Genomic DNA, 15,773 nt, shown 5'->3' with positions numbered 1-15,773 from the left:
TGGCCCATTGTTGTGAACAAGGCTTAAATCCTTCCCTGATTGTTCATAATTGGTGCCGATGGCCTTAACAGCCACTTGACTACCCTTTTCACACTTTACCTGGCTATGTGGCCACCACATTAAATCCCAGATGCCCAGGCTGAGTCCTGCCAGCTGCATGGGAACTAACTACTTTCTCTTATTCTCTCTCACCCTGTGACACTAGGTCAAACTCAAGAAACACATTTTATCACTTTTTAAAGCGCAATTAATGCTTGTGGCTTCATTTGTACTAGCTACCAGCCAACTATAATTACTATTGAGCTTAACTGCAATTGTTTGTGGATGGCAATTAAAGCTTAAATACAATTGCTCTGCATCTTCTCACCTTTTATATAATTTACTCTTTAGATAGCAGCTACATTTTCTCTTTTTAACATCACCCAACTCTGTAATCAACTGGAAATTGTTATTTGGCTGGAAGTTGATCATTGGGCAGAATCTCAATCTTACCATTTTCACTTTGAAAGGAATAGATTATTCAAATTTGAATACATTTTTCCAACATCAGTAATGGGAAAGCATTTTCAATATTAATCAATTTATAAAAATTGTGGTTTCAAAATTAAATTGAGAAATGTCCATTTTGTAATGTATACTTTCTAAAACAGTGTTTATCAGCAAGAAAAGCACAGATTGGAATATTTTGTGTGACATTTTGTTAAAGGAATGGTTGAACTTCATGCTCAATAATTTTAGTGATACAGTATAATTTTATGTTCATGCCTATTTTTTTCTCCAATACCAGTGAAGAAATAAAATACATCCATTGATATAAAAGTAAAAATAAAAACTGCAGTTGTTGGAAATCAGAAATAAAAACAAAAAATGTTGAAAATGCTCAGCAGACCAGGCAGCACCTGAAAGAGAAACACCAAACATTTCAGGTTGGAAATCCTTCAGAATTAGGAAGGAGACACAAAACGGAAATTTTATATTGCAGAGAATGTGAAGGGAGGGATAGATTGGACAAGGGGAGTACCTGTGATAGAATGACCAGGTCAAAAGGGTTGATGATGCAATTAGAGGGCAAATGTGCTTCTTTTTTGTGTATTATTAACAGCAGGGTTGTGGAATACCATCAGCAGGTTAAGCTGTACTAATAGAAAGAAAGCACAGATGGATGACTTACAGCAGATATGGCCAGATCTGGTAAGGACAAAATAAGTCAGAAATTCATTATCAAGTTAGAAAGAATGCTACATGCTCAGACAGAAGAGATGTTGTTTTTCAAGCTCAATTTGGGTGCACTGTAACATTTCAGGGGGACATAGACAGATGGATCACTGGAGTAAGCCACTTTGCCTTGCTTTAACTTGCACCAAGCCCTGTTCACATACTGTATACTGATGGACACTGGCTTCCAACACATCAAGACTTGATAGATTACTCATCCTTGTTTACAAATTTCCCAATGGTCAATGATCCTTTCATTATTTCACATTTTAATTAACTTTTTAAACTCTCCACATTTTCCCTATTCTTGCCTCTTGTGTGTTTTTCAATTTTCATTGTTTCACTATGGGTAAGAGGTACAAACGGGCAGTGTGGGGTTGGGAAACAACTTACTGCAGTTCATAAGGTAACAAGATCTGGTATTCCTCTCCAAAACCTCTCAACCACTAACTCTCTTTCTTTCCCATAGTCCTTAAAACAGGCTCTTTGGGCCCATGAGACCACACTGCCCAATTACACACAATTAATCTACAACTCTGATATGTTTAGAATGGTGGTAGGAAACTGGACCCCCAGGGAAAATCTAGGTAGACAAGGGGAGAACATACAAACTCCTTAAAGGCAGTGAGGGATTTGAACATTGGTCCTGATCACTGGCCCTGTAACAGAGTTGCGCTAACTGCTACATTAAATGTGCTACCTGAATATTTTTGTTAATCTTCACATTGGAAGGCACATCTAACCTGCCAAAGAGACACTTGAAGGATGCAATGGGAGGTGGGAACCCCAATACAATTGCTGTCACTAAAGAAGTAATGCTGAGCAAACTAATGGGTCCAGATAATTCCACTGATCCAGATGGAATGCATATCAGAGTACTGAAAGAAACAGTGGAAGTTATAGTAGATGCGCTCATAATAATTCACCAAAATTCTCTGGGCAGGTCCTAGCAGATTGGAAGACAGCAAATGTTCATGCATCTGTTAAAAAAATTATGTATGCAAAAGGCAGGTAACAATCGGCCAGTTGGCCAGTTAGCTTAACATCTATAGTCAGGAAAATGCTGGATTCTGGAAGAAATAATGAAACATTTGCATAGAAATGGTTCCATCAAGGTTCCTTTTATGGTAATGTAATAATACATTAAAAATGTTTCATACATTGATATACCTTAAGTCTTGCCTGCTGTAAGGCAGATAAAGAGTTGCCATTAGTATTGCCTGGCACACCTTCTAGTAAGAGAGAAAAAGAAGCAAAAGAGAGTCCATGGATTCACCTCCAGTACTCCCACAGTGTCAGCCGTACCGTCCTCTATCTGGCCGAAGCCAAACAACTCTCAGATACTTCCTCATACCTACCCCTCCAAGAAGACCCCAGCAAAACTCATCCAACCGCTGTATCACACACCATTTTTGAACTCATCACTTCCGCTCATCTCCCTAGCACAGCCTCCAACTGTATTGATTTGCAAGCCCACACTGCCCATTTCTATCTCTTACCCAAGATCTAAAAACCCAATTGTCCCAGCAGACCCATCGTGTCCACCTCCTTCTGCCCCACTGAATTGGTCTCCACGTATCTCGACTCTGTTTTGTCCCCCCAGTCCAGTCCCTCCCCACCTACATCTGGGTCACTTCACATGTCTTCCATCACTTCAACAACTTTCATTTTCCTGAACTCAATTGCCTCATGTTTATCATGGACATCCAATCACTATACACCTCCATCCCTTGTACCGAAGGCCTCAAAGCCCTTCATTTATTTCTGGACAATAGATCCAACCAGTCCCCCTCCATCACCACCCTTTGCCAGCTGGCCGAACTTGTCCTTACCCTCAATAACTTCTCCTCTGACTCATCCTACTTTCTCCAGGTCAAAAAGGTAGCCATGGGTACCCATATGGGTCCCAGCTATGTCTATCTTTTTGTTGGCTATGTAGAGGAATCCATGCTACAAGCTGACACCACTCTTCCTCCATTACACTGGGGCTGCCTCATGCATTCATGATGAGCTCATCAATCTTATCCACTTTGCTGCCAACTTGGTCTATCTCTGTCTTCATCATGGGAGATAAACTCTCGAGAGACATTTTCTACAAACTCCCACAGCTACCCAACTACACTTCTTCACACCCTGTCACCTGTAAGAATTCAATTTTCGTCTCTCAATTCCTCCATCTCTGTCATATCTGCTCCCAGGATGAGATGCTCTCCTTCAAAAGTGACTTGCCCTCTACCACCACCCTCACCTGCATATCCTTCATTATCCACACATCTATCCTGGCCCACTCCGCTTCCACATTCAACAAGGACATGATTCCCCTGTCCTCACCTATCACCCCACCAGCTTCCATGACCAATATATTGTGAAGGAATATTTGGGAATGTTTTTGGGAGATAAATTGGGAAAAGTAGAGTAGGTGACATACATACACACACTTTAAAACAGATCTTATTTGAAATACTGAAGAATTCATATTCAGTGACTTTACAGAAACTATGGAGAATGCTATGGAGATTTCACAAGTGGTTGTTAATTGAAGTGAACGAATGGACTTTAAAGCCACAGCAAGAGACAGGCTGTCTCCTAATACCTCATTACAGAAAGGTCACTACTGGGTTCTTGTTTACCTAAAAACAACAGGTTAACCAAAAGATGAACTCCTATTGTTTGCTGGAGAAGGTCAAGGGTTTTGCAAGTGAGAGAGAAGGGCATGCTGCCTGGTAGTCAGTCTCAGAGAGAGAGAGAGAGAGAGAGAGAGAGAGAGAGAGAGAGAGAGAGAGAGAGAGAGAGAGAGAGAAGGGAGTATTGGACTGTGTGTGACACAGAAAGCTGTAACAAGCCAGGAGAAGCTTGTTGAAACTGAAACAGAAGCTCCAGAGTGGCAGATGGCTGGAAGTGCTATCTGTCTGATGTTTCTCTTGGAATAAATGGAACAGAAAGGAACTATGTGGTAGCCTGAAAGAAAGAGGTTATCATCTGGAGAACCCTGATGGGGCAAGTTTCATCAGTATGACACTGAGGTGACTAATGATGGTACTTCAGTTGTGGAAATCCTCGAACCACACATCTCTCTCTGTGAACCTACAAGAACCTTCCTGAGTGGTAACCATTTACTTTTGAGCACCAAAGCTTGGTGAACTTTATACTTGTTAAATTCTGTGCACAGTATAAGAATTGTCTGCAACCAGTGAACTTGGAAGAAAGAGAAGTGAGATTGAACTATGAACCAAAGAACTTTTTTTAAATTTACACACATTACATACATGTGCACTTAGAATTAGATGGGGGTTAAGTTGGGTCAGTTAAGTTAATAGTGTTAATTTAAAGTTTGATTCTGTTTTAATCTTTAAAGATAATTAAAAACAACTTTTGTTTAAGTAACCATTTGTCATGGTGAATATCTATTGCTGCTGGGTTTTTGGGTCCTTTGGGCTCATAGCAATATCCTCCTGCTATTTCTGTCACCTACTGCATGATCCCACAACTAGACACATATTCCCCTCTCCTCCTCTTCCTAGCCAAAGCCAGATGACAACTCTCAGATACCTCCTCTTACTCTTCCAAGAGACCACAACAGCACCACCCTGGTCTGCAGGTTTGATGGTCAGGTTGGGATTAGTGTGGAGAAAGTGGAGGGCCAGACGTACTGAGGGGGTGAGATTGGAATGAGTAAGGGGAATAGTGAAGTAGGTATGGTTTGATGTCTCGGCAGCAATTGGAAACAAAGGTCCAGACTAGGCAGAAGACTGGAATGAGGTGTCCAGGAGGAGGAAGAAGGGTTAAAGCAGGAGAAGGGGTCTGTAGTGAGGGGATGGGTGGGGAATCCTGATTGTGGTAGAGGACATGGAGATGCAGCTGACGGAAGAAGTGTTCAGCATCTTGGTGTGTGCTTAACTCATTGAGATGTGGGTGAAGGGGAATGAGGCTGAGGACAAAATGTTCCATCTCTGAGAGGGGTAGATCAAAGGTGATAGGGAAGACCAAGCAGGAGTTGGGGAAGAGGGTCAATGGGGTGGAGGGTGTTGTGGTGGGGAGAAGGGGTTATCAGGAAGTGGGTAAGAAGGGATCATGGGAGGGATGGTAAGGTGGGGAATTCAGAGGGTAGAAGGGGACAGCCCCATGAGCACTGGGACCAGGGTGGGAGTTTGCAACAGAGGTCTGGTGCTGTTGGTCGCAGGGGCCAAGGTGGAGACCTGCAACCAAAGCTCAGTCCTGTGGGTCATCAGGTTCATCATGAGAGTTCATATCAGAGGTTGAGAGAAAGGATATCCTGGGTGGACATGGTGCAGGAAAAGATTCGCTAGGCTGATTCGAGACATTTGGGGGTTAGCCAATGAAAAGAGGTTAAGTTGTCTGGGAGTATACTCAATGGATAGATAAGAGGCAGGAAAGTTGCTTCCACTGGTGGTGAGACTAGAACAAGGGGACATGGCCTCATGATTCAGGGGAGTAGATTTAGAATGGAGACAAAGAGGAACTGTTTTTCCCAGAGAGAAGCAAGTCTGTAGAATTCTCTGCCAAGGAAGCTGTAGAGGCTCCCTCATTAAAATATATTTAAGAACAGTTAGATACATATTTGCCTGGTAGGGGAATTATGGGCAAATGGAAATTAGGTGGAGCGAAGTCCACAGCCAACTCCTTCTCCTATTTCTTATGGTTTTGGTTGGTAAATACAACTACCACCTGCAATTTAAGATTGAAATATCTCTCCTTTTCCCTCAGCAATTTGTAGCATAGTGTTCAAATAAAATGAAACCATGGCAAGGTAGCTGCGAAATTGAACATAAAAATCAGTAACATAAATACTGGTTTGATATGAAAGACAGTGTAGAACAGGAGAATGCCAGTACTTCATACCACTCATGGAGAGGAGAGGACTGGAGGGGTATGGACCGGGTGCTGGTCAGTGGGACTAGGAGGGTGGGGATTTGTTACGGCCTGGACTAGTAGGGCCGAACTGGCCTGTTCTGTGCTGTAAGTGGTTATATGGTTATATACGTTGCTGAAGTTACATAGTGCAGACTAGAATAATATCTAGCCAGTGGTTAAGTTCACACTGATGACTAAAGCAGCAATAAAACAGAAGTGACAGATTTGCATATCTGTACAGTCCAACTTTACCACTGTCTGAAACACAGTCTCCTATCAGCTGTCAAAGGACCTATAAGTGTCACACTTTGCTTTTCTCCAATCATTAATGCCTGATTTTCTCCAATCATTAATGCCTGGAGCAAGGGGGAGACGGCGGCCCCGGCCTCGGTCGTGTGAGGCAGGCGGAGGCCCCGATACGGGCAGAGAGTTGGAGGCGGCGGCCCCAGTCCAGGCACAGGGAGAGCAGCAACGGCCCCGGCCCCGGTCCGGGCGAAGGGTAGACGGCGGCGGCCCCGATACGGGCAGGAGCAAGGGGGAGACGGCGGCCCCGGCCTCGGTCGAGTGAGGCAGGCGGAGGCCCCGGTCCGGACAGGGAGTGGGAGGCGGCGGCCCCAGTCCGGGCACAGGGAGAGCAGCAGCGGCCCCGGCCCCGGTCCGGGCGAAGGGTAGACGGCGGCAGCCCCGATCCGGGCAGGAGCAAGGGGGAGACGGCGGCCCCGGCCTCGGTCGAGTGGGGCAGGTGAAGGCCCCGATCCGGGCAGAGAGTGGGAGGCGGCGGCCCCAATCCAGGCACAGGGTGAACTGCGGCGGCCTCGGCCCCGGTCCGGGCAGTATGGACCGACCTAGGAGGGGAGGCAGGCCCCTCCAGCCCGGGTAAGAAACCTGCATAGGAGAAGGCCACTCCGATATAAAACCTACGACCCAAGGACCTCGCTGCCACGTCCCAGCTTGCTTGGCCACGGCACACGAACCATGGGTGTAAAGGGTGGGGCCAGTACTGCGCGCACTGCACTCCACCTAAAAGCTCCTTTGCGCAGGCCCGAGGACAGGTCCACGTCCTCCCCCTCCACGTCCTCCCCCTCCACGTCCTCCCCCTCCACGTCCTCCCCCTCCACGTCCTCCCCCTCCACGTCCTCCCCCTCCACGTCCTCCCCCTCCACGTCCTCCCCCTCCACGTCCTCCCCCTCCACGTCCTCCCCCTCCACGTCCTCCCCCTCCACGTCCTCCCCCTCCACGTCCTCCCCCTCCACGTCCTCCCCCTCCACGTCCTCCCCCTCCACGTCCTCCCCCTCCACGTCCTCCCCCTCCACGTCCTCCCCCTCCACGTCCTCCCCCTCCACGTCCTCCCCCTCCACGTCCTCCCCCTCCACGTCCTCCCCCTCCACGTCCTCCCCCTCCACGTCCTCCCCCTCCACGTCCTCCCCCTCCACGTCCTCCCCCTCCACGTCCTCCCCCTCCACGTCCTCCCCCTCCACGTCCTCCCCCTCCACGTCCTCCCCCTCCACGTCCTCCCCCTCCACGTCCTCCCCCTCCACGTCCTCCCCCTCCACGTCCTCCCCCTCCACGTCCTCCCCCTCCACGTCCTCCCCCTCCACGTCCTCCCCCTCCACGTCCTCCCCCTCCACGTCCTCCCCCTCCACGTCCTCCCCCTCCACGTCCTCCCCCTCCACGTCCTCCCCCTCCACGTCCTCCCCCTCCACGTCCTCCCCCTCCACGTCCTCCCCCTCCACGTCCTCCCCCTCCACGTCCTCCCCCTCCACGTCCTCCCCCTCCACGTCCTCCCCCTCCACGTCCTCCCCCTCCACGTCCTCCCCCTCCACGTCCTCCCCCTCCACGTCCTCCCCCTCAAAAGATGCTCACAAACTCAAGCTAGCATGCTGGAACATCAGAACCATGCTAGACAAGGCTGACAGCCACCGACCTGAACGTCGGTCTGCCCTCATTGCACATGAACTCCTCAGACTTGACATCGACATAGCCGCTCTCCGTGAAGTCCGCCTGGCAGATGTAGGCAGCCTCCAAGAACGCAGCGCGGGCTACACACTCTACTGGTCTGGCAAGCCTTCGGATGAACGACGCCTATCTGGTGTAGGCTTCATGGTCAAGAGCTTCATTGCTTCCAAACTCGAAAACCTTCCGACAGGCCTCTCGGACCGAATCATGTCCATGCGACTCCCACTTCAAAACAAGCGTCACATCACCCTCATCAGTGTCTATGCTCCAACCCTCCAGGCGGAACCAGCAGAAAAGAACAAGTTCTACACCGACCTGCGCAACCTCATCCAACGTACCCCTACAGCCGACAAGGTTGTCATCCTGGGTGACTTCAACGCTCGTGTCGGCAAAGACTCAGAAACCTGGCCAGGAATCCTGGGCAAGCATGGCGTCGGCAAGTGCAACGACAATGGGCGCCTCCTGTTGGAGCTCTGCGCAGAACAGCGACTTGTCATTACAAACACCCTTTTTCAGCAGAGGGACAGCCTTAAGACCACCTGGATGCATCCCCGATCCAAACACTGGCACCTCCTGGACTACATCCTGGTGCGAGAAAGTGACAAACAAGATGTGCTCCACACCAGGGTCATGCCTAGCGCGGAATGCCACACTGACCACCGGCTGGTTCGCTGCAAGCTCAACCTTCACTTCAAGCCAAAGCCCAGGAACAATAAAGCCCCCAGAAAGAGGTTCAATGTTGGAAACCTGCAGTCAGACGAAGCAAGAGGAAACTTCCAGGCAAACCTCAAAGCAAAGCTCGACGTTGCAACCCGCCTCACGGACCCGTCCCCTGAAACCCTCTGGGATCAGTTGAAGACTACCATACTGCAATCCACTGAAGAGGTACTGGGCTTCTACTCCAGGAAAAACAAGGACTGGTTTGACGAAAACAGCCAGGAAATCCAGGAGCTGCTGGCAAAGAAGCGAGCTGCCCACCAGGCTCACCTTACAAAGCCGTCCTGTCCAGAGAAGAAACAAGCCTTCCGTCGCGCATGCAGCCATCTTCAGCGCAAACTATAGGAGATCCAAAATGAGTGGTGGACTAGCCTCGCCAAACGAACACAGCTCAGCGCGGACATTGGCGACTTCAGGGGTTTATACGAGGCTCTAAAGGCTGTATACGGCCCCTCACCCCAAGTCCAAAGCCCGCTGCGCAGCTCAGACGGCAAAGTCCTCCTCAGCGACAAGATCTCCATCCTCAACCGATGGTCAGAACACTTCCAATCTCTTTTCAGTGCCAACCGCTCAGTCCAAGATTCCGCCCTGCTCCAGCTCCCTCAACAGCCCCTAAGGCTAGAGCTGGATGAGGTTCCCACTCTGGATGAGACATATAAGGCAATCGAACAACTGAAAAGTGGCAAAGCAGCAGGTATGGATGGAATCCCCCAAGAGGTCTGGAAGGCTGGCGGCAAAACTCTGCATGCCAAACTGCATGAGTTTTTCAAGCTTTGTTGGGACCAAGGTAAACTGCCTCAGGATCTTCGTGATGCCACCATCATCACCCTGTACAAAAACAAAGGCGAGAAATCTGACTGCTCAAACTACAGGGGAATCACGTTGCTCTCCATTGCAGGCAAAATCTTCGCTAGGATTCTACTAAATAGAATAATACCTAGTGTCGCCGAGAATATTCTCCCAGAATCACAGTGCGGCTTTCGCGCAAACAGAGGAACCACTGACATGGTCTTTGCCCTCAGACAGCTCCAAGAAAAGTGCAGAGAACAAAACAAAGGACTCTACATCACCTTTGTTGACCTCACCAAAGCCTTCGACACCGTGAGCAGGAAAGGGCTTTGGCAAATACTAGAGCGCATCGGATGTCCCCCAAAGTTCCTCAACATGATTATCCAACTGCACGAAAACCAACAAGGTCGGGTCAGATACAGCAATGAGCTCTCTGAACCCTTCTCCATTAACAATGGCGTGAAGCAAGGCTGTGTTCTCGCACCAACCCTCTTTTCAATCTTCTTCAGCATGATGCTGAACCAAGCCATGAAAGACCCCAACAATGAAGACGCTGTTTACATCCGGTACCGCATGGATGGCAGTCTCTTCAATCTGAGGCGCCTGCAAGCTCACACCAAGACACAAGAGAAACTTGTCCGTGAACTACTCTTTGCAGATGATGCCGCTTTAGTTGCCCATTCAGAGCCAGCTCTTCAGCGCTTGACGTCCTGCTTTGCGGAAACTGCCAAAATGTTTGGCCTGGAAGTCAGCCTGAAGAAAACTGAGGTCCTCCATCAGCCAGCTCCCCACCATGACTACCAGCCCCCCCACATCTCCATCGGGCACACAAAACTCAAAACGGTCAACCAGTTTACCTATCTCGGCTGCACCATTTCATCAGATGCAAGGATCGACAATGAGATAGACAACAGACTCGCCAAGGCAAATAGCGCCTTTGGAAGACTACACAAAAGAGTCTGGAAAAACAACCAACTGAAAAACCTCACAAAGATAAGCGTATACAGAGCCGTTGTCATACCCACACTCCTGTTCGGCTCCGAATCATGGGTCCTCTACCGGCACCACCTACGGCTCCTAGAACGCTTCCACCAGCGTTGTCTCCGCTCCATCCTCAACATCCATTGGAGCGCTTACACCCCTAACGTCGAAGTACTCGAGATGGCAGAGGTCGACAGCATCGAGTCCACGCTGCTGAAGATCCAGCTGCGCTGGATGGGTCACGTCTCCAGAATGGAGGACCATCGCCTTCCCAAGATTGTGTTATATGGCGAGCTCTCCACTGGCCACCGTGACAGAGGTGCACCAAAGAAAAGGTACAAGGACTGCCTAAAGAAATCTCTTGGTGCCTGCCACATTGACCACCGCCAGTGGGCTGATAACGCCTCAAACCGTGCATCTTGGCGCCTCACAGTTTGGCGGGCAGCAACCTCCTTTGAGGACCGCAGAGCCCACCTCACTGACAAAAGGCAAAGGAGGAAAAACCCAACACCCAACCCCAACCAACCAATTTTCCCTTGCAACCGCTGCAATCGTGACTGCCTGTCCCGCATCGGACTTGTCAGCCACAAACGAGCCTGCAGCTGACGTGGACTTTTTACCCCCTCCATAAATCTTCGTCCGCGAAGCCAAGCCAAAGAAGAATGCCTGATATTTTAAACTAGTAGAGACAATTTTATCTATAATGAATAGCTCACCATAGAAACTTGCATGAAACTGCTTTGTGCCTTAGTTTGTCAAGTATAAGATACAGCAGCAGTCACCAACATTCTTTTTAAATGAAACAAGGACTACAATTTCCTAAAAGTGCAGAGAACATGTAAAATCTTACCTTGGGTTACAGCACACAGAAGCTGCTCTGTTATAATGTAAGCCATAGGCTATGTATAAAGAGAGTTCACAGCTGCTATTCCCACCTGGGATACTCAAGAAATGAAAACCAGCTCCATGATTATTAGCACAACACATTCAGCTCTCAGATATCATCTCCAAATAATGTGAGGCTGCAAGTGTGAGACTGACATCGGTGAAATATTCAAGTCATTTGGGCACCGCATGTACATGAATTATCAAAACTCAACCAATTTTATGAAAAAGCTCTTAAATCAGGCAAAACAAAATTGTTGGAATGTCTTTATTAAATCCATTTTGAATCCTGTCTGCTTTCAAAAAAGCAGGCAATGTGATGGTATAAACAGTTTTTCTTTTCAGAATGTCAAGGAGAAATTCCATCCTAGGCCAATGAAGCTTTTGGTGAGGTGGCACCCTATTTCTACAAAGGAAACATAGATGCAAAGTTGGTATTGTGGAATCCAATACTCCTGAAGTTGGAATTAAGAGCAGAGAAAAGGAATGCCAAATCACCTATTCTATGGATCAAAACTAGTTAATGTGTTAATATTGCAACAATGCAGAGGGAAAAGAATCCAGTGGAATAATTACATACAAGAACAGATAATTTATTGTTAGGAAACTGGGACTAAGCAACTATTATATATTCTCTAGTAATAGTCAAGTTTTGGGAACCAATTTTTAGGGTAAAATTTGGGGAGGGGGGGTCAATTGACTATTACACACATAATACTTTTGACTGTGGTAAGAGCCTGCATTATTTGAGGCGTTGGGAGCTCGGATGGGTGGGACCAGGTGGTAAGTCATTGTTTGAGGTGTTGGGAATTCGGATGGGTGGGCGGCTGGGTGAGGATCTGCAGTCAGGGAGTCGGAAGCTCGAATGGGTGCGCAGCCAAGGAAAGGATCAGCGTTGGGAGTTCCAGTGGCTGGGTGGCCTGTGGTGAGGACCTGTAGTTGGGAGCTCAGATGGGCTGGCGGCCAAGGCGAAGATCCATGGTCAGGGCATCTAGAGTTCCGGTATGTGGGCACCGGGGCCTAGGTGAGACATGGCGGTCAGGGCTTCAGGAGCTCCAGTGGGCAGGCAGATGTAGCCTTTTCCAGAGATGTTGTTGGGGCATTGGGAAATCTGAAGGGAAGATGGTCGGGGACAAAAGAGTCAAGGTTGGCTCTTACATGCAATATATGAAAATTAACTTATTTTTGGGCCAAAAATAGGGGGTTGACATTGACACGGTATCGACTCTTACATGTATATGGTATTTTTGATACAGCTGAGAGTGAAACTCTGGGAAATTAATGCAAACCATTGGAACCCCTGCTGAGTGTTCAGAGCACATCTTTGCACAGCTTCTAACTACTTTGCTACACAAAGCCTTTCCTAATATTTTAATCAGAATTTATGGCTGCTCTGAATTAGTTGTTGAAAAATAATTGAGATTTGTTGGACTGGGTCATTTCACTTTGTGCTGCCAGTATTGCACACTTCCAATTTACCCAGCTGGTTGCTATGAGTGTGGACTGATAAACAGGAGTAAAGTCAACTGTGCATCTTGAAAGATCGGTGAATGAAAGTTCAACAGACTATTTACCCAGCCAATGGGAATCACTCACTGAGAAATATAAATGAATGATGAATTACAGTGACTGCAAGAAAGTCAAATTGGCTTTGAAGAGAACCAAAGAGGGAGAAAAGATTAGATTAAAAAATAACAAAAAGGCATAAAAGAACTGCATGAAGCAAAGACATACTCGAATACTCCGAGATCAGTTAAGTTGATGGCAGTTGCTTATGTTGTTACACCAGCTGGGCTTGGCTTTCTATATAAAGAACAAAGTACAAATGTTGTAACAAATCTCTAAATGAATGGAGCTGGTAAAAGTGAGGTGTTAATAGCAGAATGGCCTTGATGATCATAATTTGTGATAATTCATAAAGTATCTCCTGAACCAGAAGTTGCTGGTTGATCAACAGAGTAATCTCATGAGAACCAGATATTGGAACCGAGATTCAAAAGAGAGCTGGAAGGACTCCTGAAGAGCCCTGGAGGTTTGAATCTGGGCTCGTGTTGGAACATAGGAAGTAGGAACAGGAGTAGGCCAAAAATGGCCCATCGAGCCTGCTCCGCCATTCAATACGATCATGGCTGATCTAATTTATGATCTAACTCCACCTACCTGCCTTCTCCCCATATCCCCTAATTCCTCTATCATGTAAAAACTTATCTAACCGAATTTTAAATATGTTTAATGAAGCAGCCTCAACCACTTCCCTGGTTAGATGGTTGCTGATGGTTTGAGCTGAACTGAAGTCTCGTGCTGCTGCAGAGATTGCAGGAGCGCTGGAGGCAAAACCACGGATGCTTTTGAGGGGACTCTCTTTTGCTTCTCTTTTTCTGTCTGTAATGGGTGCCAGGCAATACTAATAGCAAATTTTTGTCTGCCTTGTGGCAGAATAAAGGCAATTTTCTGAGCAGTGGCATAGATACATTTCAGTTCGTCTATGCCATCTCACTTGCTCTACACAAAGCCCTGGAACACCTGGACAGCTAAGGTGCATTCATCAGGATGGTCTTTATCGACTATAGTTCAGCATTTAACATCATCATTCCCTCAAAACTAATCAGCAGACTCCAAGACCTGAGATTCAACACCCCACTGTGTAATTGGATTATGGATTTCCTCACCTCCAGACCACAATCAGTGATGATTGGGGAGAACCATCTGTACTGGAACACCACAGGGTTGCATTCTTAGCCCCCTGCTCTACTCAGTTCACATCTACGACTGTGGCTTGGTGTGACAGTAACACCATCTACAAATTTGCTGATGACACCATGGAAGTGGGCTGAATAAAGAAAGGTGATAAGTCAGCATTCAGGAGGGAGATTGAAAATTTGGCCAAATGGTGCATCTACAACAACCTTGCACTCAATGTCACCAAAACGAAGGAGCTGATTATTAACTTTAGGAAGGAAAAATCAGAGGTGTACAATCCAGTGATCCTTGGGGAATCAGAGGAGGAGAGGGTGAGCAAATTTAAGTTCTTGGGAGTCACCATCTTGGAAGATCTTTCCTGGACCCAGCACACTAATGGCATCATGAAGAAAGCACGTCAGCACCTCTACTTCCTCAGGTGTTTGCAGAAGTTTGGTATGACACCAGAAACCCTGGGAAATTTCTACAGATGTGGGATAGAAAGTGTGCTGACCAGCCACATCATGGTATGGTATGGAGACACCAATACCCCTGAGAACAAAGCCCTCCAAAAGGTAGTGGACACAACCCAGGACATCACAGATAAAACTCTCCCCACTATTAAGAATGTCCACAGGGAATGCTGCCATCAGAGAGCAGCAGCAATCATCAAGGATCCTCATCACCCAGCATTCACTGTTCTCTCTGCTTCCATCAGGAAAGAAGTATAGGTGCTGCAAGACTCATGTCACCAGGTTCAGGTACAGCTGCTAATCCTCCACCATCAGACTCCTCAACAACAAACTAAATCTGGGACTCATTTAGGGACTCTTACTTATATACTAATTGAAATTTTTATTCTCTCTGTATTGCACAGTTTGTTTACATTGTTTACAGTTCTTTATTGTTTACATGTATACGCTGTGTAGTTTTTTTTGCTCTACTAATAAGTGGTAATTCTGCCTTGCACACAGAAAAAAGAATCTCAGGGTTGTATGTGATGTCATGTATGTACTCTGACAATAAATCTGAAATCTGTAATACATTTCTGTTTTATTACAGGACAATAAATAGTATCTGATCTGAATATCTTTGACACCACCTTCAAACATGTTCCCTAAAGCATGCTGACTTCGACACATGGCAGCACACAGTCTTCACGCTCCCTCCAAAACCCGCTCAATATTGTCCCCTCCACTCATTTTTGTCCCTCACCATTCTCACCCCTCTCCTCTCTTGCTCTCTCCAGTCTTCCCAACTACCCCCCACCCCCACCCCCAGCTCCAGCTCCATCCCTTTGGTTCCATTTGGTCTCTATATCACCTCTCTATATCTCACCTTCTCCACATCAGATTCAAGCACTGGCAGCCAGGTAATCACTTACTCCACCCTGAGGAAGTTATTTTACTTCACCTGACCCATTTTTTTTCCTGCCTCTTTCTCCCTTTGCCTGGCGTCTGCCAGTCCTTTACCTCAGTTTTGCCTCTACCTGATTGGCCAAACCTGTGCGGGACCTCTGCCTCATTCCTTCCATCCTGTCCTCTTTACTATGTTCCTGTAACTTTCCTCCGTTCTGATGAAGAGTCTCGTTTCCATGTATAGACCATTCTTTTTATTCCCCACCCCCGCTGATCCTACTTGACCTGCTGAGCATCTTCATCAGAAGGATTGCTGTACTT

At 47.3% G+C, this 15,773-nt stretch overlaps 1 protein-coding gene across 1 annotated transcript in view; it reads right to left on the bottom strand.

Annotated features, from left to right (window-relative positions):
- The window catches only part of morn5 (MORN repeat containing 5), a 53,181-nt gene that overhangs the window by 19,630 nt on the left and 17,778 nt on the right, over window positions 1-15,773 (bottom strand). The window lies entirely within an intron of this gene.

This window comes from Narcine bancroftii, chromosome 1, assembly GCF_036971445.1.
Source record: "Narcine bancroftii isolate sNarBan1 chromosome 1, sNarBan1.hap1, whole genome shotgun sequence".
NCBI lineage: Eukaryota > Metazoa > Chordata > Chondrichthyes > Torpediniformes > Narcinidae > Narcine > Narcine bancroftii.
This window is presented reverse-complemented; position numbering and strand designations above follow the sequence as displayed.